This window comes from Panulirus ornatus, chromosome 4, assembly GCF_036320965.1.
Source record: "Panulirus ornatus isolate Po-2019 chromosome 4, ASM3632096v1, whole genome shotgun sequence".
Classification (NCBI taxonomy): Eukaryota; Metazoa; Arthropoda; class Malacostraca; order Decapoda; family Palinuridae; genus Panulirus; species Panulirus ornatus.
The window spans coordinates 38,452,082-38,473,174 of NC_092227.1; the positions used below are offsets into that span (position 1 = coordinate 38,452,082).

Genomic DNA, 21,093 nt, shown 5'->3' on the forward strand with positions numbered 1-21,093 from the left:
TACCTCCCACACCATGTACTCTTATGACTTTTCACAAAGCATCTCTGTCAATCTATCATATGCCTTCTCCAGATCCAAAAATGCTACATATAAATCCATCTATTTTTCTAAGTATTTCTCACACACATTCTTCAAAGCAAACACCTGATCCACACATCCTGTACCACTTCTGAAACCACATGCTCTTTCAGAATCTGATGCTCAGTACATGCCTTGACCCTGTCACTCAATACCCTGCCATACAATATCCCAGGAATACTCAACAAACTTATGCCTCTGTAGTTTGAACACTCACCTTTATCCCCTTTGCTTTTGTACAGTGGCACTATGCAAGCATTCTGCCAATCCTCAGGCACTTCACCATGATCCATACATATATGGAATATCCTTACCAACCAATCAACAACGCAGTCACAGCCTTTTTTGATAAATTCCATTGCTATAACATCCAACGCCGCCGCCTTGCCAGATCTCATCTTCCGCAAAACTTTCACTACCTGTTTTGTCTTAATCAAACTATTCTCACTGACCCTGTCACTTGGCACACCATCCCGACCTAAACACCCTATATCTGCCAATCTTTAAAATACTCACTCCATCTCTTCCTCACTTCATCACTACCTGTTATTATTTCCCCACTTACCCCCTTCACCGATGTTCCCATTTGTTCTCTTGTCTTACGTATGTTATTCACTTCTTTCCAAAAATCTTTTCATTCTCCCTAAACTCGAATGATACTCTCCCCAACACTCATTTGCCCTCTTTTTCATCCCTTGCAACTTTCTCTTGACCTCCTGCTGCTTTCTTTTCTACAAATCCCAATCATTTGCACTCCTTCCTTGAAAGTATCGTCCAAATGTCTCTCTTAACTCTTTCACTAGCAACTTTCTTTTTCATCCCACCACTCACTCCCTTTCTAATCTGCCCACCTCCCACCTTTCTCATGCAACACGCATCTTTTGCAAATACCATCACTGCTTCACCTAAATACATCCCATTCCTCACCCACTTCTCTCACGTCATTTGCTCTCACTTTTTGCCATTCTTCACTCAATCTCTCCTGGTACTTCCTCACATAAGTCTCCTTTCCAAATTCACTTACTCTCACCACTCTCCTCTTCCCAACATCTCGTTTCTTTTTTGAAACCCTCTACAAATAGTCACCTTCGCCTCCACAAGGTGGTGATCAGACATCCCTCCAGTTGCCCCTCTGAGCACGTTAGCATCCAAAAGTCTCTCTTTTACACGCCTATCAATTAACGCCTAAAGCAATAATGCCCTTTGATCATCTCTCCTATTCACATACGCATACTAATGTTTATCTCTCTTTTTAAACCATGTAATCCCGATCGCCAATTTTTTTTTTTTTTTTAGCACACAAATCCACAAGCTCTTCATCATTTCCATTTACCGCCCTGAATACCCTATGTGCACCAGTTATATCCTGAACTGCCACATTATATGCCTTCGCATTTAAATTACCCATCACTAAAACCCAGTCTCGTGCATCAAAGCTGCTAACACACTCACTCATGATCTTTCTTCTCATGCCCAGGTGCATGATCACTAACAATCACCCGTCTTTCTCCATCCACTTTCCGTTTTACTCATATCAATCTAGAATTTACTTTCTTACACTCTATCACATACTCACACAACTCCTGCTTCAGGAGTAGTGCTACTCCTTCCTTAGCTGTTGTCCTCTCACCAAATACTCCCAAGACTTTCCCAAACCACTTTCCCCTTTTCCCTTGAGATTTGTTTCACTCAGCGCGAGAACTTCCATGTTTCTTTCCTCAAACATACTACCTATCTTTCCTCTCTTCTCATCTTGGTTACATCCACACACTCAGACACCCCAATATGAGCTTTCGAGGAGGATGAGGACTTCCCGCTTGACTCCTGTTTCCCTTTTGAGAAATACAAGCAGGTGTGTGTGTGTGTGTGTGTGTGTGTGTGTGTGTGTGTGTGTGTGTGTGGGTCTCTCTCTCTCTCTCTCTCTCTCTCTCTCTCTCTCTCTCTCTCTCTCTCTCTCTCTCTCTCTCTCTCTCTCTCTCTCTCTCTCTCTCTCTCTCTCTCTCTCTCTCTCTCTCTCTCTTGAATAAGTTCGCCTTATCGTCTGTTTTTCCTTATATGTGATTGTGTTAGACAGTGTGAAAGGAAATTTGTGCTTACTAATTGTAGGGTATGGGTAGACACTGAGCGAAGCACTTGTATAAAGTACGTGTGGAGTGTGAGAAGAAAGATAAGTAGAGGAACTGAACATATGATGACGTCTCAAGATGTATGTGTTCTTCCCGCCATTCCTAACATTGGCTGTGTTCTTTATACTAGATGTTTCTCAAACTATGTGGTGGAGTGTGTAGGATGGAGAGAGCGTGTGTTTGTGGACTCAGTGTAAGTAACCCAAGTGTGGTTGAGGCGGAAAGGAGAGGCAGCTACCTGGACCAGGAGGGGAACTTGACAGCCGGTAGCTCACTGGATCGCTGTCACGAACCGAAAAGATAACCCAGGCGGTAGTAATCTCCCTGGTCTGTGGTTGACTTACCACTTACTACCTGTATGTGTGTTACGGAGAGAGCGTTTTACACTCGAATCATCCTGACTCTTAGCCTTGTGTGTGTGTGTGTGTGTGTGTGCGTGTGTGTGTCCAGTAGGAGTACGGTCAAAAGACTTTCTCTGACTATTTGCAGCATTTGGTATAGCTCAGAAAAAAAGTATACACAAAATCTCGGCAAGTGTATTATAGAGATCATGATCCATCAATTTTCTGTGATACCTTTACAGGATAATCTCATTACTGACAATGATTAGAGATTATAATCCATTTTGTATTTATTTGCTTCCAGTTCATTTTCCCACCTTAACATATATAATGTCCTCTGTAATGTGATCAACAGGACAGAAGCAGAAATAAGATCTTTATGACTGTTGAACTTGGAAACAGTTATAAAGACATCGCCCGAACAGGGACTTGAACCCTGGACCCTTAGGTTAAAAGCCTAATGCTCTACCGACTGAGCTATCCGGGCTTCTGATGATGTTGTTATTGACCGTCGAGTGGTACAACCAGGATCAACCACGATTCTCACCCTTACTGACACCGCCGCGCCGCAGCAGCAGAAACCAGGGCCATCTCCTCTACCATCACTAACACCACAACCACACACTACCGTACCTACGCCACTAGTGAGTACCATCACCACCAACAACAAAATTAACACCACAATAGGATTTTCATCACCACCCACAACACACAGCCAATCGAATGCCACTACCACCACTATCACTACAACGACCACCACCTCACACTGCCTTGTTACTCAAGGGTTGTACTGTTGTGGTCAAGTGGTTGAAATAACTGCACCACCAGAGGTCACCTTCATCTTCCTTTGCCTGTCTCGTAACATGGAGGTAAGTAAGCGTCATTATTTGTGGTACAATGTATTTCAGTTACATGAACCATATATACCTGATTATGATCGCCTAGCGGTAGCGTTCCCGCCTGCTACACAGGTGTCCCGGATTCCATCCTGGCCGTTGGAGGTTTGTATGTTCTATGAAAGTGCGTGTTCCTAAGCACTTTGTTCATATATATATATATACATTTATATATTTATATATATATATATATATATATATATATATATATATATATATATATATATATATATATGTATACTAGTATACTTAGTAGAGATGGCCAGAGAGCGTTATTGGATTACGTGTTACTTGACAGGCGCGCGAAAGAGAGACTTTTGGATGTTAATGTGCAGAGAGGTGCAACTGGAGGGATGTCTGATCATTATCTTGTGGAGGCTAAGGTGAAGATTTGTATGGGTTTTCAGAAAAGAAGAGTGAATGTTGGGGTGAAGAGGGGTGGTGAGAGTAAGTGAGCTAGGGAAGGAGACCTGTGTGAGGAAGTACCAGGAGAGACTGAGTACAGAATGGACAAAGGTGAGAACAATGGAAGTAACGGGAGTGGGGGAGGAATGGGATGTATTTAGGGAATCAGTGATGGATTGCGCAAAAGATGCTTGTGGCATGAGAAGAGTGGGAGGTGGGTTGATTAGAAAGGGTAGTGAGTGGTGGGATGAAGAAGTAAGAGTATTAGTGAAAGAGAAGAGAGAGACATTTGGACGATTTTTGCAGGGAAAAAATGCAATTGAGTGGGAGACGTATAAAAGAAGAGACAGGAGGTCAAGAGAAAGGTGCAAGAGGTGAAAAAAAAGGGCAAATGAGAGTTGGGGTGAGAGAGTATCATTAAATTTTAGAGAGAATAAAAAGATGTTCTGGAAGGAGGTAAATAAAGTGCGTAAGAAAAGGGAGCAAATGGGAACTTCAGTGAAGGGCGCAAATGGGGAGGTGATAACAAGTAGTGGTGATGTGAGAAGGAGATGGAGTGAGTATTTTGAAGGTTTGTTGAATGTGTTTGATGATAGAGTGGCAGATATAGGGTGTTTTGGTCGAGGTGGTGTGCAAAGTGAGAGGGTTAGGGAAAATGAGTTGGTAAACAGAGAAGAGGTAGTAAAAGCTTTGCGGAAGATGAAAGCCGGCAAGGCAGCAGGTTTGGATGGTATTGCAGTGGAATTTATTAAAAAAGGGGGTGACTGTATTGTGGACTGGTTGGTAAGGTTATTTAATGTATGTATGACTCATGGTGAGGTGCCTGAGGATTGGCGGAATGCGTGCATAGTGCCATTGTACAAAGGCAAAGGGGATAAGAGTGAGTGCTCAAATTACAGAGGTATAAGTTTGTTGAGTATTCCTGGTAAATTATATGGGAGGGTATTGATTGAGAGGGTGAAGGCATGTACAGAGCATCAGAGTGGGGAAGAGCAGTGTGGTTTCAGAAGTGGTAGAGGATGTGTGGATCAGGTGTTTGCTTTGAAGAATGTATGTGAGAAATACTTAGAAAAGCAAATGGATTTGTATGTAGCATTTATGGATCTGGAGAAGGCATATGATAGAGTTGATAGAGATGCTCTGTGGAAGGTATTAAGAATATATGGTGTGGGAGGCAAGTTGTTAGAAGCAGTGAAAAGTTTTTATCGAGGATGTAAGGCATGTGTACGTGTAGGAAGAGAGGAAAGTGATTGGTTCTCAGTGAATGTAGGTTTGCGGCAGGGGTGTGTGATGTCTCCATGGTTGTTTAATTTGTTTATGGATGGGGTTGTAAGGGAGGTAAATGCAAGAGTCTTGGAAAGAGGGGCAAGTATGAAGTCTGTTGGGGATGAGAGAGCTTGGGAAGTGAGTCAGTTGTTGTTCGCTGATGATACAGCGCTGGTGGCTAATTCATGTGAGAAACTGCAGAAGCTGGTGACTGAGTTTGGTAAAGTGTGTGGAAGAAGAAAGTTAAGAGTAAATGTGAATAAGAGCAAGGTTATTAGGTACAGTAGGGTTGAGGGTCAAGTCAATTGGGAGGTGAGTTTGAATGGAGAAAAACTGGAGGAAGTGAAGTGTTTTAGATATCTGGGAGTGGATCTGGCAGCGGATGGAACCATGGAAGCGGAAGTGGATCATAGGGTGGGGGAGGGGGCGAAAATTCTGGGAGCCTTGAAGAATGTGTGGAAGTCGAGAACATTATCTCGGAAAGCAAAAATGGGTATGTTTGAGGGAATAGTGGTTCCAACAATGCTGTATGGTTGCGAGGCGTGGGCTATGGATAGAGTTGTGCGCAGGAGGATGGATGTGCTGGAAATGAGATGTTTGAGGACAATGTGTGGTGTGAGGTGGTTTGATCGAGTGAGTAACGTAAGGGTAAGAGAGATGTGTGGAAATAAAAAGAGCGTGGTTGAGAGAGCAGAAGAGGGTGTTTTGAAGTGGTTTGGGCACATGGAGAGAATGAGTGAGGAAAGATTGACCAAGAGGATATATGTGTCGGAGGTGGAGGGAACGAGGAGAAGAGGGAGACCAAATTGGAGGTGGAAAGATGGAGTTAAAAAGATTTTGTGTGATCGGGGCCTGAACATGCAGGAGGGTGAAAGGAGGGCAAGGAATAGAGTGAATTGGAGCGATGTGGTATACCGGGGTTGACGTGCTGTCAGTAGATTGAATCAAGGCATGTGAAGCGTCTGGGGTAAACCATGGAAAGCTGTGTAGGTATGTATATTTGCGTGTGTGGACGTATGTATATACATGTGTATGGGGGGGGGCCATTTCTTTCGTCTGTTTCCTTGCGCTACCTCGCAAACGCGGGAGACAGCGACAAAGTATAATAAAAAAAAATAATATATATATATTCCTATGAGTCAACGGGGAAAATGAAACACGATAAGTTCCCAAGTGCACTTTCGTGTACTAATCACATCATCAGGGGAGACACAAGAAATATAAGTCAGTTGATATACATCGAAGAGACAAAGCTAGGACACCATTTGGCAAATATGTGATTGTCCAAAACATACAACGAGCGCTCATAAACTTATCGTTTTACAAATTTTATAAACAATATAGTTATCTATTTTGTATAGACCATCACTGATATGAAGACTGTAATTCTTTGTCTACTTGATAATAGAAGATTCAATGATATTTCTCTTAGTAATAGAGTTAGAGTTAATAACTGAGATGGCATTACTCCAGTCAATACAATATCAAATTTTAATATCATGAACAATGTAGAGTTAGTTAACAAGCTAAACAATATCAATGTTAATTTTGATTTCAAACTAGTTAGCTTTGATGTTTCCTCACTTCCAGCACATGACCTCTTAGAATATTTATTTGATGTCTTCGATGATATTCATTTACCTGTCTCAAAGTCTGTTTTCATTGAACTGATGAAATTGTGTATAAAGACTGTGTATTTCAATTCAAAGGAGATTATTATGCTCAAAAATTTGGTATGGCAATGGGTAACCCACTTTCACCTGTACTAAGTAATCTTTATATGGAATTTTTTGAAACAAAATTACTAAAGGATATCTTACCTTCTAAAGCAATTTGGTTTAGGTAGGTAGATGATGTTCTTTGTGTTTGGCCAACAAATGAAAATTTACAAATATTTCTCCCCTTACTTAACAATTTAGTACCTTCCATCAAATTTACTGTAGAAAATGAAAATAATGGTAAGTTACGATTTATAGATTGCATGATCCATTGGCAAGGAAACAAGTTTAAGTTTAGCATATACAGAAAACCCACCAATGTATGCTCATATATCCATTATTACTCATCTCAACATGACAGAGTTAAATTATCATCATTTCAATCTATGTTCCTTATGGCATCACGTATTTGCAGTCCAGAGTTTATTGATGACGAGATTGAGAAGATATATTCTATTAGATCTAAGTTAAAGTACCCTAGATCTTTCATTGATGAATCCCTTAAGTTAGCAAGGAAATCATTTTATAGAGTTGAGCCCAAAGCTCCCATTGACACCAAGAATCTTTTAGTTCTCCCTGTTGATAATGATTTCACTTTACTTCCCATGTTCCTTAAATCCTTTAAGGTAAATGTTGCCTTTAGCAACAATAATACTACAAAGAATATCTTAAACAGGAATTCACCGGAAAATTATCTTGGATGCATCTATAAAGTGCCATGTGGAAATTGTGATAAATTCTATGTTGGTCAGAATGGTAAGGATCTTTCCGTTAGACTTGAGCAATGTAAATATAGTGTAAGAACGGGACAAGAATCAATTGCCTTGTTTAATAACATTAAAAACTATGATCATTGTATTGACTAGAGTAATGTCATCTCAGATATTTACTCTAACTCTATTACCAAGAGAAATATCATTGGATCTTCTATTACCAAATACACAAAGAATTATAATCTTAATATTAGTGATAGTCTATACAAATTAGATAACTTTATTGTGGAAAAAATTTGTAAAATGATAAGTTTATGAACGCCCGTTATATGTTTTCGACAATCATGTGTTTACCAAATGGCGTCCTACCTTAGTCTCTTCGAATAGATATATATATATATATATATATATATATATATATATATATATATATATATATATATATATATATATATATATATATATATATATATATATCTTTTTCTTTTCTTTTATACTATTCGCCATTTTCCACATTAGCGAGGTAGCGTTAAGAACAGAGGACTGGGCCTTTGAGGGATTATACTCACCTGGCCCCCTTCTCTGTTCCTTCTTTTGGAAAAAAAAAAAAAAGAAGTGAGAGGGGAGGATTTCCAACCACCCGCTCCCTTCCCTTTTAGTCGACTTCTACGACACGCAGGGAATACGTGGGAAGTATTCTTTCTTCCCTATCCCAAGGGCGCAAATGGGGAGGTGATAACAAGTAGTAGTGATGTGAGAAGGAGATGGAGGGAGTATTTTGAGGTTTGTTGAATGTGTTTGATGATAGAGTGGCAGATATAGGGTGTTTTGGTCGAGGTGGTGTGCAAAGTGAGAGGGTTAGGGAAAATGATTTGGTAAACAGAGAAGAGGTAGTAAAAGCTTTGCGGAAGATGAAAGCCGGCAAGGCAGCAGGTTTGGATGGTATTGCAGTGGAATTTATTAAAAAAGGGGGTGACTGTATTATTGACTGGTTGGTAAGGTTATTTAATGTATGTATGACTCATGGTGAGATGCCTGAGGATTGGCGAAATGCATGCATAGTGCCATTGTACAAAGGCAAAGGGGATAAGAGTGAGTGCTCAAATTACAGAGGTATAATTTTGTTGAGTATTCCTGGTAAATTATATGGGAGGGTATTGATTGAGAGGGTGAAGGCATGTACAAAGCATCAGATTGGGGAAGAGCAGTGTGGTTTCAGAAGTGGTAGAGGATGTGTGGATAAAGTGTTTGCTTTGAAGAATGTATGTGAGATATACTTAGAAAAGCAAATGGATTTGTATGTAGCATTTATGAATCTGTGGGAAGGCATATGATAAAGTTGATAGAGATGCTCTGTGGAAGGTATTAAGAATATATGGTGTGGGAGGCAAGTTGTTAGAAGCAGTGAAAAGTTTTTATCGAGGATGTGAGGCATGTGTACGTGTAGGAAGAGAGGAAAGTGATTGGTTCTCAGTGAATGTAGGTTTGCGGCAGGGGTGTGTGATGTCTCCATGGTGAATGCAAGAGTTTTGGAAAGAGGGGCAAGTATGAAGTCTGTTGGGGATGAGAGAGCTTGGGAAGTGAGTCAGTTGTTGTTCGCTGATGATACAGCGCTGGTGGCTGATTCATGTGAGAAACTGCAGAAGCTGGTGACTGAGTTTGGTAAAGTGTGTGAAAGAAGAAAGCTAAGAGTAAATGTGAATAAGAGCAAGGTTATTAGGTACAGTAGGGTTGAGGGTCAAGTCAATTGGGAGGTAAGTTTGAATGGAGAAAAACTGGAGGAAGTAAAGTGTTTTAGATATCTGGGAGTGGATCTGGCAGCGGATGGAACCATGGAGTCGGAAGTGGATCATAGGGTGGGGGAGGGGGCGAAAATTCTGGGAGCCTTGAAGAATGTGTGAAGTCGAGAACATTATCTCGGAAAGCAAAAATGGGTATGTTTGAAGGATTAGTGGTTCCAACAATGTTGTATGGTTGCGAGGCGTGGGCTATGGATAGAGTTGTGCGCAGGAGGATGGATATGCTGGAAATGAGATGTTTGAGGACAATGTGTGGTGTGAGGTGGTTTGATCGAGTAAGTAACGTAAGGGTAAGAGAGATGTGTGGCAATAAAAAGAGCGTGGTTGAGAGAGCAGAAGAGGGTGTTTTGAAATGGTTTGGTCACATGGAGAGAATGAGTGAGGAAAGATTGACCAAGAGGATATATGTGTCGGAGGTGGAGGGAACGAGGAGAAGTGGGAGACCAAATTGGAGGTGGAAAGATGGAGTGAAAAAGATTTTGCAGGAGGGTGAAAGGAGGGCAAGGAATAGAGTAAATTGGATCGATGTGGTATACCGGGGTCGACGTGCTGTCAGTGGGTCGAATCAGGGCATGTGAAGCGTCTGGGGTAAACCATGGAAAGCTGTGTAGGTATGTATATTTGCGTGTGTGGACGTATGTATATACATGTGTATGGGGGTGGGTTGGGCCATTTCTTTCGTGTTTCCTTGCGCTACCTCGCAAACGCGGGAGACAGCGACAAAGCAAAAAAAAAAAAAAAATATATATATATATATATATATATATATATATATATATATATATATATATATATATATGTATATATATATATATATATATATATATATAAATATGCAAGAGGTGAAAAAGAGGGCAAATGAGAGAGTATAATTAGATTTTAGGGAGAATAAAGAGGTGTTTTGGAAGGAGGTAAATAAAGTGCGTAAGACAAAGGAACAAATGGGAATTTTTGTGGAGGGGGCTAATAGGGAGGTGATATGAGAGCGTGATGGAGTGAGTATTTTGAAGGTTTGTTGAATGTGTTTGATGATAGAGTGGCAGATATAGGGTGTTATGGTAGAGGTGGGGTATAAAGTGAGAGGGTTAGGGAGAATTATTTGGTAAACAGAGAAGAGGTAGTAAAAGCTTTGCGTAAGATGTCTCTTCTCTCTCCCCTCTCTCCTTCTCTCTCTCTCCCCTCTCTCTCCCCTTCTTTTCTCTCTTCCCCCTTCTTTTTCTCTCTCTCTCTCTCTCTCTCTTTTCTCTCTCCCCTTCTCTCTTTAAATTTGGTTTGGGTTTTTTTTCTGTTTTTTTTTTTGGGGTTTGTGGGGGGGGGCGTGTGGGGGGAATAATTTGGGTGCTATAATTTGGGAAATGGGTAGACACTGAGGAAAATTGTAAAAAGTGGGTTGTGGAGTGGGGAAAAAAAAGATAAGTAGGGGAAACTAAAAAATATGATGAGTCTCAAGTGTATGTGTTTTTCCCCGCCTTTTCCTAACTTTGGGTTTTGTTCTTTCCCGGGATTTTTCTCAAACTATTTTGGGGGAAATGTGTAGGATGGGAGGGGTTGTTTTTGTGGATTATTTAAAAAAACCCCAAGTTTTGGTAAAGGCAAAAGGGGAAAGGCAGCTCCCGGACCAGGAGGGGGAACTTGACAGCCTTAGCTTTTTTGGATCGCTGTCACCCCCCAAATAAAAACCCCAAAGGGGGTAGAAATTTCCCCTGCCTTTTTTTTGGGTTTCCCTTTCTACCTGTATGTTGGGGTTTTACGGAGTGGGGGGAGAGGTTTTACCCCGGAATTTACCCTGTTTTTAACCCTTTTTGTGGGGGGGGAACCTTTCCAAAAAATTTTCTGACTATTTTCGCATTTGGTAAAACTCGGGAAAAAAATTTATACACAAATCTCGGCCGTGTATTAAAATTTCTACCCTTTAATTTTCGTGTGATTTTTCCCCCTTGGATAATTTTTTTTTAAAAAGTTAAGTTTAAAATTTTTGTATTTTTTGGGTTCCAGTTTTTTTTCCCCCTTAACATTTATTTTTCCTCTGAAAAGTTTTAAAAAGGGGACAGAAGCAAAAAAAGGTTTTTTAATGACGGGTTAAATTTTGGAAAAACAGTTATAAAGACATCCCCCCGGAACGGGGGGATTTAAACCCCGGGAAACCCTTGGTTTTAAAACCCAAGCTTACCGACTAAAGTTTTCCGGGTTTTCTGATGATGTTGTTAGGGACGTCGAGTGGTTACAACCAGGATAAACCCAAAACGTTTTTTTTTCTCCCCTTACTGACCCCGCCGCGCCCAGCAGCCAGAAACCGGGGGCCCTTTCCCCTCCAACCACCAAAAACCACAAAATCCCGTACCAAACCCAATATTTTAATTACTTCCCCCCAAAAAAAATTTAACCCACAATAAGGAAAAATTTTATCACCCCCCACAAGCCCAACCCAATCAAACCACTACCACCACAAATCCCCAAAACACACCCCACCTCACATTCCCTTTGTTACAAGGGTTTTTAAATGTTGTGGTCAAGGGGTTTGAAAAAACTGCCCCACCAGGGTTTCCCCTTAAATTTCCCTTTTGGGCCTGTCTCGTAACATGGAGGTAAAAAGGGTTTCCTTATTTGTTTTTACAATGTTTTCAGTTACATAAACCATATATACCTGTTTATGATCCCCTAGCGGTAGCGTTCCGCCGGGTTTCACAGGTGTCCCGGTTTTCCACCCTGGCCGTTGGGGGTTTGTATGTTCTATGAAAGTGCGTGTTCCTAAGCACTTTTTTTCTTTATAAAATATATCCCTTTATAATTTTATTATATATATATATATATATTATATATATTATATATATATTATAAATATATATTTTATATTTATTATAGGGCCCAGAGAGGGGTTTTGGATTAGGGTGTTACTTGACAGGCGGGGAAAGGGAGAGACTTTTGGATGTTAATTTTGCAAAAGAGGGGGCAACTGGAGGGTTTTTTGATCATTATCTTGTGGGGTTTTAGGGGGAAGTTTTGTTTGGGTTTTAGAAAAGAAGAGTAAATTGTTGGGGTGAAGGGGGGTGAGAGTAAGTGAGCTAGGGAAGGAGACCTGTGTGAGGAAGTCCCAGGAGGGGAAAAGGGTTTCGGGAAGGGGACAAAGGTGAGAAAAAAAATGGAAAGTAAGGGAGTGGGGGGGGAAGGGGATGTATTTGGGGAAAATCAGTGTTGGATTGCCCCAAAAGATGCTTGTGGATGAGAAGAGTGGGGGGGGGTTGATTAGAAAGGGTAGGGGAGTGGTGGGTTGAAAAAAGTAAGAGTATTAGTAAAAGAGAAGAGAGGGCATTTGGACGATTTTTGCGGGGAAAAAAAATGAAATTGGGGGGGGGAGATGTATAAAAGAAGGGGACAGGGGGTTTAAAGGAGAAATTCCCAAGAGGTGAAAAAAAAGGGCAAATGGGGTTTGGGGGTGGAGAGTACAAAAAATTTTTAGAGAGGAAAAAAAAGATGTTTGGAAGGGGGGAAAATAAATTGCTTTAAAAAAGGGGCAAAGGGGGAAAACTTCATGAAGGGCGAAAAGGGGGAAAGGTGATAAAAAAAGTGGGGTGATGTGAGAAGGAGATGGAGTGAGTATTTTAAAGGGTTTTTGTTGAATTTTTGTTTATGTTTAGAGGGGCAGTTATAGGGTTTTTTGGCCCGGGGGTTGGTGTGAAAAGTGAGAGGGTTGGGGAAAATGTTTTGGTAAACAGAGAAAGGGGGTTAGTAAAAGTTTTGCGGAAGATGAAACCCGGAAAGGGCAGCAGGTTTGGATGGAAATTCCCGGGGGAAATTTATTAAAAAAAGGGGTGGTTGACTTTTATTGTGGAGGGTTTGGTAAGGTTTTTTTAATGTATGTAGGGAATTTCTTTGGTGAGGGGGCCCTTGAGGTTTGGGGCGGAATAATGCGTGCATAGTGCCATTGTAAAAAGGAAAAGGGGGGAAAAAGATTTGAGTGTAAAAAATTTTCCCCGGGGTATAAGTTTTTTTGGGATTATTCCGGGGAAAAATTATATGGGGGGTATTGTTTTGAGGGGGTTTGGAAGGTTTACAGGCATCAGAGGGGGGAAAGAGCAGTGTGGTTTCAGAAGGGGTTTAGAGGATGTTTGTGGGTCAGGTGTTTCCCTTTTGAAAAATGTATTTTGAGAAATTTGAAAAGCAAATGGATTTGTATGTAGCTTTTTGGGATTGGGGGAAGGATATTAAAGATTTGATGAGTTTGCTCTGGGGAAAAGGTATTAAGAATATATGGTGTGGGAGGGAAAGTTGTTGGGAAAGCAGTGAAAAGTTTTTATCGAGGATTTTAAGGATGGTCGTGTGGGAAAGGGAGGGGGAAAGTGATTGGTTCTCAGGAATGGGAGGTTTGCGGCAGGGTTGGGTGGGTGTTCATGGTTTTTTTAATTTGTTTATGGATGGGGGTTTTTAGGGAGGGGAAATGCAAGAGTTTTTGGGGAAAAGGGGCAAGTTTTGAAGTCTGTTGGGGATGAGAGAGCTTGGGAAATGGGGCAGTTGTTTTTCGTGATGATACAGCGTTTGGGGGCTAATTCATGTGAGAAAAAAAAACAGAAAACTGGGGGACTGAGTTTGGTAAAGTGTGTGGAAGAAGAAAGTTAAGAGTAAATGGAAAAAGAAACAAAGGGTTTTTAGGTACAAATAGGGGGTTTAGGGTCAAGGGCAATTGGGGGGTGGTTTGAATGAGGAAAAACTGGAGGGAAATTTTAAGGGTTTTTTGTATTTTGGGGGGGATCGGCGCGGATGGAAACCCCGGAAGCGGGAAATGGATCCAAAAGGGTGGGGGTGGGGGGGGCGAAAATTCTGGGGCCCCCTTGAAGGAATTTTTGGTGGAAGTTTGAGAACATTATTCGGAAAGCAAAAAAGGGGGATGTTTTTAAAGGGAAAAAGTGGTTCAACAATGTTTTATGGTTGCGAGGCGTGGGCTATGGATAGAGTTGTTGGCCCCCCCGGGGGGATGGATGTGCTGGAAAAGGGGAAGTTTGAGGAAATGTTGTTTTGTGGGTGGTTTGATCGGTGGGTAACGGGAAGGGTTTAAAAGAATGTGTTTGGGAAAAAAAAGAGGGGTGGTTGAGAGAGCAGAAGGGGTGTTTTGAAGTGGTTTGGGCACAAAAGGGAGAATTTAGTGAGGAAAGATTGCCCAAAGGATTATGGTCGGGGTGGAGGGAACGAGGGGAAGAGGGGACCCAAATTTTTGGGGTGGAAAGAAAGGAGTTAAAAAGATTTTTTTTGTGATCGGGGCCGGGAAAATGCGGAGGGGAAAAAGGGGGGCAAAAGGGAATTGGGGGAATTGGGGCGAGTGGGGGATACCGGGGTTGACGTGCTTTTTCAGTTGATTGAATCAAGGGGGATGTGAAACGTCTGGGGGGAACCCTGGGAAAACTGTGTAGGTTTTTTATATTTGGGGTGTGGGGTTATGTTTATACATGTGTATGGGGGGGGGGGCCCTTTCTTTCGTTGTTTCCCTGCGCCTACCTCGCAAAAAGCGGGAAAAAGCGACAAAGTATAATAAAAAAAATTAAAATTTATATTCCTATGAGTCAACGGGGGAAAAGAAACACGATAAGTTCCCCAAGTGCACCCTTTTGTGTATTCACATCTTTTGGGGAGACAAAGAAAAATAAGTCAGTTGTTATAAATGAAGAGACCCAAAACTAGGGGCACCCTTTTGGGGAAAAAAGGGGATTGGGCCAAAACATACAACGGCGCTCCCAAAAAATTTTCGTTTTACAAAATTTTTTAAACAATATAATTTTTTTTTTGTAACCCTCACTGATATGAAAAACCCGTTAAAATTTTTTGTTTTACTTGTAATAGAAGATTTAATGATATTTTTTGTAATTTGGGTTTGAGGGTTTAAAAACTTTAGATGGCATTACTCCAGCAATCCCAAAATCAAATTTTTAAAATCATGAAAAATGTAGAGTTAGTTAACAAGTAAACAAAATCAATGTTAATTTTTTATTTCAAAATAGTTTTTTTTGGGGTTCCTCACTTCCCGCACATGACCTCTTAGAATATTTATTTGTTTTCTTCCCATGTTTTTCCTTTACCTGTCTCAAAAATCTGTTTTTATTGGAAAAAGATGAAATTGTGTATAAAAGACTGTGTATTTCAATTCAAAGGAGATTATTATGCTCAAAATTTTTGGGATGGAAAAGGGTTTAACCCCCTTTAAACCCGTAAATAAGTAATCTTTTTTTTGGGAATTTTTTTACTTAACAATTTAGTACCTTCCTAAAATTTACTGTAGAAAATGAAATAATGGTAAGTTACGTTTATAGTTGCATGACCATTGGCAAGGAAAAAAAGTTTAAGTTTGCATTAAGAAAACCAATGTATGTATTATCCATTTTTACTCATTAAAAATGACAGATTTAAAATTTTATATTTTAAAATCTAGTTCCTTATGGATCACGATTTGCAGTCCGGTTTATTGATGACGAGTTTGAAAAGATATATTTTTTAGTTAAAGTTAAAGTCCCTAGATTTTTCATTGATGAATCCCTTAATTTTTGAAAGGAAATCTTTTATAGATTTTGAGCCCAAAGCCCCCATTGACCCAAGAATTTTTGTTCTCCTGTTGTTTTAATTTTTTCACTTTTACTTCCATGTTCCTTAAATCTTTAAGGTAAATTTGCCTTTGCAACAATAATACTAAAGAATTTTTTAAAAGGTTTTCCGGAAATTATCTTGGTGTCTATAAAGTCCCAGGGGAAAATTGTGATAAATTCTATTTTGGGAAAATGGTAAGGATTTTTCGTTAGACTTGGCAATTAAATATAGTGTAAGAACGGGAAGAATAAATTGCTTGTTTATTAAATTAAAAACTAGATTTGTATTGACTAGAGAAATGTCTTTTGTTTTTTACTCAAACTCTATTCCAAGAGAAATATCATTGGATTTTTTTACCAAAATAAAAAAGTTTAAAATCTTAATTTAGTGATAGTTATCAAATTAGATAATTTATTGTGGAAAAAATTTGTAAAAAAGATAAGTTTTTTGAACGCCGTTATTGTTTTCGACAAACATGGTTTACCAAATGGCGTCCCACCCTTTGTCTCTTCGAAAAAAGATATATATTTATATTATATATTAAAAATATATTATATATATATATATATATATTTTATATATTATATATATATATATATATATTTCTTTTTCTTTTCTTTTATACTATTTGCCATTTTCCACATTAGGAGGTAAACGTTAAGAAAAGAGGATGGGGCCCTTTTAGGGATTATACTCACCTGGCCCCCCTTTTTGTTCTTTTTTGGAAAAAAAAAAAAAAAAGTGGAGGGGAGGATTTCCCAACCCCCCGCCCCTTCCCTTTTAGTCGATTTACGACACGGGGAATACGTGGGAGTATTCTTTTTCCCTATCCCAAGGGGGCAAAAGGGGGGGTGATAAAAAAGTAGTGATGTGAGAAGGAGTGGAGGGAGATTTTGAGGTTTGTTGAAAAGTGTTTGAGATAGGTGGCAGATATGGGTGTTTTGGTCGAGGTGGTGTGCAAAGTGAGGGGTTAGGGAAAATGATTTGGTAAACAGAGAAGAGGTAGTAAAAACTTTGCGGAAGAAAGAAAGCGGCAAGGGGCAGTTTTTGGGGTATTGCAGGGAAATTTTTAAAAAAAGGGGGTGACTGTATTATTTACTGGTTGGGAAGGTTATTTAATTATGTATGACCATGGTGAGTGCCTGAGGATTGGCGAAATGCATGCATAGTGCCTTGTACAAAGGCAAAAGGGGGTAAGGGAGTGCTCAATTACGAGGGATAAATTTTTTTGAGTATTCCTGGTAAATTTTATGGGGGGTTTGATTTTGGGGGGTGAAAGGGATGTCAAAACATCAGTTGGGGAAGGGGCAGTGTGGTTTCAGAAGTGGAGAGGGTGTGTGGTTTAAAAAGGGTTTGCTTTGAAGAAGTAGGAGATTATTTTGAAAAGAAATGGATTTGTATGTAGCATTTTTGGGGAAACTGTGGGAAGGCCCTAGTAAGTTGATAGAGAGCTCTGTGGAAGGGATTAAGAATTTTGGTGTGGGAGGAAGTTGTTGAAGAGTGAAAAGTTTTTTTTCGAGGATGTGAGGCTGTGTAGGTAGGAAGAGAGGAAAATGATTGGTTCTCAGTGAAAGTAGGTTTGCGGCAGGGGTTTTTGTGATTCTCCTGGTGAATGCAAAGGTTTTGGAAAGAGGGGCAAAGTATGAAGTTGTTGGGGAGAGAGAGCTTGGGGAAATGAGTCAGTTGTTTTCGCTGTGTCAGCCTGGTGCGATTCATGTGGAAACTGCAAAAAAGTGGTGACTGGGTTTGGGTAAGTTGTGAAAGAAAAAAGCTAGGTAATGTGAATAAGAGCAAGGTTTTAGGTACAGTAGGGTTGAGGGTCAATCAATTGGGGGTAGTTTGAAGGGAAAAAAAAATGGGGGAAAGTAAAGTGTTTTAGATATTGGGGTGGATCGGGCAGCGGATGGAACCAGGGAGTCGGAAGTGGATATGGGTGGGGGGGGGGCAAAAAATTCTGGGACCCTTGAAGAATGTGTGAAGTCGGAAATTATTCGGAAAGAAAAAAATGGGTATTTTTGGGGGATTAGTGGTTCCAACAATGTTGTATGGTTGCGGGGGCGTGGGCTATGGATAGGTTGTGCGCAGGGGATGGTATGTGGAAATGAGATGTTTGGGACAATTTGGGTGTGAGGTGGTTTGATCGGAAGTAAGTAAGGGTAAGGGGGATGTGTGGAAATTAAAAAGGCGTGGTTGAAGGGAAGAAAGGGGTTTTGAAAAGGTTTTGGTCACTGGAGAGAAGGGGTGAAAGTTGCCCAAGGGAATATGTGCGGAGGGTGGAGGGAACGAGGAGAAGGGGAGACAATTTTTGGGTGGAAAGATGGAGTAAAAAAAGTTTTTTGCAGGAGGGTGAAAGGGGGAAGGAATAGGAAAATTTGGGATCGATGGGGTTTACCGGGGTCGACGTGTGTCAGTGGGTCAAATGGGGGCAGGGAAAGGGTCGGGTAAACCTGGAAAGCTGTGTGGATGTTTTTTGCGTGTGGGAGAAATTTATATACTGGTATGGGGGTGGGTTGGGCATTCTTTCGTGTTTCCTTGCGTCCCTCGAACGCGGGAGACAGCGAAAAGCAAAAAAAAAAAAAAAAAAATATATATATTATTATTATATTATATTATATTAATATTTATATATATATATGTATATATTTATAATATATATAATATAAATATGCAAGAGGTGAAAAAGGGCAAATGAGAGGTAAAATTTAGTTTTTTTTTTTGGGGGAATAAAAGGGTTTTTTGGGAAAGGGGAGGTAAAAAAAGGCGAAAAGAAAAAGGGAACAAATGGGAATTTTTGTGGAGGGGGTTAATAGGGAGGTGATATGGAGCGTGATGGAGTGAGTATTTTGAGGTTTGTTGAATGTGTTTGATGATAGAGTGGAAATATGGGGTGTTATGGGAGAGGTGGGGTATAAAGTGAAAGGGTTAGGGAAATTTTTTTTGGTAAAAAAAGAAGAGGTATAAAAACTTTGGTAAGATGAAAGCGGGAAGGGAGGGGTTTTTGGTTGCACGCCATTGTTGATGGGGGGACGCCACATTTCATGTTAATTCTACCCAATGAATTTCCTATAAAATTTCCTTCAGCCAATTATTCTGCAAATTATTTTTTGTACCCCTTTTTCCGTTCAGCGTGTGCCGGAGGGGGGGGGTGGGGGGAGAGCCCTTTTTTTTTGCTTAGCTTTTTTTATGCTTTTATGGGGAATGAGCTTTGTATAGTAGTGTTAAGGCCTTTTTCCCAAAATTTGGGCCCTTTGGGGCATGTGCCTGTGTTTCATTTTAACTTCTCTTCTCTCTCTCTCTCCTCTCTCTCTCTCTCTCTCTCTCTCTCCTTTTCTCTCCTCTCCTCTTCTCTCTCTCTTTTCTTTCTCTCTCTCTCTCTCTCTCTCTCTCTCTCTCTTCTCTCTCTCTCTCTCTTTCCATTAAACTCGCAAAATTCCCTTTTTCGTATGTGTGTGGTGTGTGTTTTGTGTGTGTTGGGGTGGTGTGTGTGTGTGTGTGTGTCTGTGTTTTGTGTGTTGTTGTGTTTTGACGAGTAAAGGATTTGTGCATCCCAATTATGGGTTGGGTAGACACTGAGCGAAGCACTTGTATAAATTTCGTGTGGAGTTTGTGGAAAAAAAGTAAGTAGAGGAAAAGAAAAAATGTGCGTTAAGTGTATGTGTTTTCCCCCCCCCTTCCTAACATTGATGTGTTCTTTTTACAGATGTTACTCAAACTATGTGGTGAATGTGTAGGGTGGGGGTATGTGTTTTTGGGTTGTTACCAGAAAACCCAAATGTGACTGAGGCGGAAAAATGGGCTCAGGGGCCAGAGAGGGGAACTTGCGATGTCATTGACGCTGGGTTTTAAAACCCCCTTTTATAACCCAAGCGTGTAATTTTTCCCGGGCCCGTGTTTTTCCTGCTGCCTGCTACCTGTAGTTGTGGTTTACTGTTTGTGGGTTTGGGAGTGAATGTTTTACACTGAAATTTTCGTCTCTAAACCAGGTGTGTGAACCCTCAAAAAAATTTTCTGGGTATTTTTTGCATTTGGGATACTCGGAAAAAAGTTATAACAAAATTCTGCAAGTGTATTTCAATTTATCACCCATTAATCTTCTGTGTGATGTTTCCCCTGTAATCTTAAAAGTTAAGTTGGAAACTTTTTTATTCATCTGATTAAGTTCCGTTCCACCGTAAAAATCATAAAGTTCTTGTAATGTGTTTTTAACGGGACAGAAGACGGAATAGGTTCTTAAAGATGTTTTAAAATTTGGAACAGTTATAAAAACATCGCCCGAAAGGGGCTTGAACCCTGGCCCTTGGTTAAAAGCCTAAGCTTACCGATGAGCTACCGGGTTTGTTTAGTTGTTATTGACCGTCGGTGGTACAACGGATCAACCCGTTCTCCCCTTCTGACACCGCCGCGCCTCAGCGCCAGTAGTAGCCAAAGGCCTCGCCCCCCCCACACAACCCCACACATACCGTCCCTAACCCCACTAGTACCATCACTACCCCAAACATAATAACCCACACCAAAACCCCTTATACCCCCACAACGCACCCAGTTTCATCCACTACCACACTTCCCCACCACTACCCCCACCCCCAATTCCCTTGTTACTAAAGGGTTATAATGTTGTGGTAAGTGGTTGAAATAACTGCACACCCGCGGTCACCTTATTTCCCTTTTGCCTGTCTCGTAAATGGGGTAAGAAGCTTCGTTTTTTGTGGTAAAATTTTTTTCAGTTCATGAACCTTTATATCCCCTGTTTAGATGTTTGTTATGGGGTGTTGTAGGTGGTATTACTTTTTTATAATACTTTTTTGCTTTCCCGAATCAGCGAGGTTTTGCCCCAACAAAACATACGGAGAATAGCCAATCCCACAAACACACACAAAACACACACAAACACACCCCACCACACCACACACACAAAAATAACACACACACTTTATATAATAAAATTTATTATATTTTTATATTTTATATTTATTTATTATTAATTTATATATATTATATATATAATATATATATTTATTATATTATATTTATATTTATATTTATTTATTTTTTATTTATTTATTCATTTTTTTTCTTTTTACTTTGTCGCTGTTCGCGTTAAGAGTGCCAAGGAAACAGACTAAAAAAAGGGCCCCAACCCCCCCACTAGCATGTATTACTCACGTCCACACACGCAAATAATAC

The 21,093-nt window shown here is 40.3% G+C and overlaps 1 non-coding gene across 1 annotated transcript; it reads right to left on the reverse strand.

The window, feature by feature from the left end:
* Positions 1 to 2,959: 2,959 nt before the first annotated feature.
* Positions 2,960 to 3,032, reverse strand: TRNAK-UUU (transfer RNA lysine (anticodon UUU)). The gene has a single exon. It is a non-coding gene; the product is annotated as a tRNA-Lys (tRNA).
* Positions 3,033 to 21,093: the final 18,061 nt, after the last annotated feature.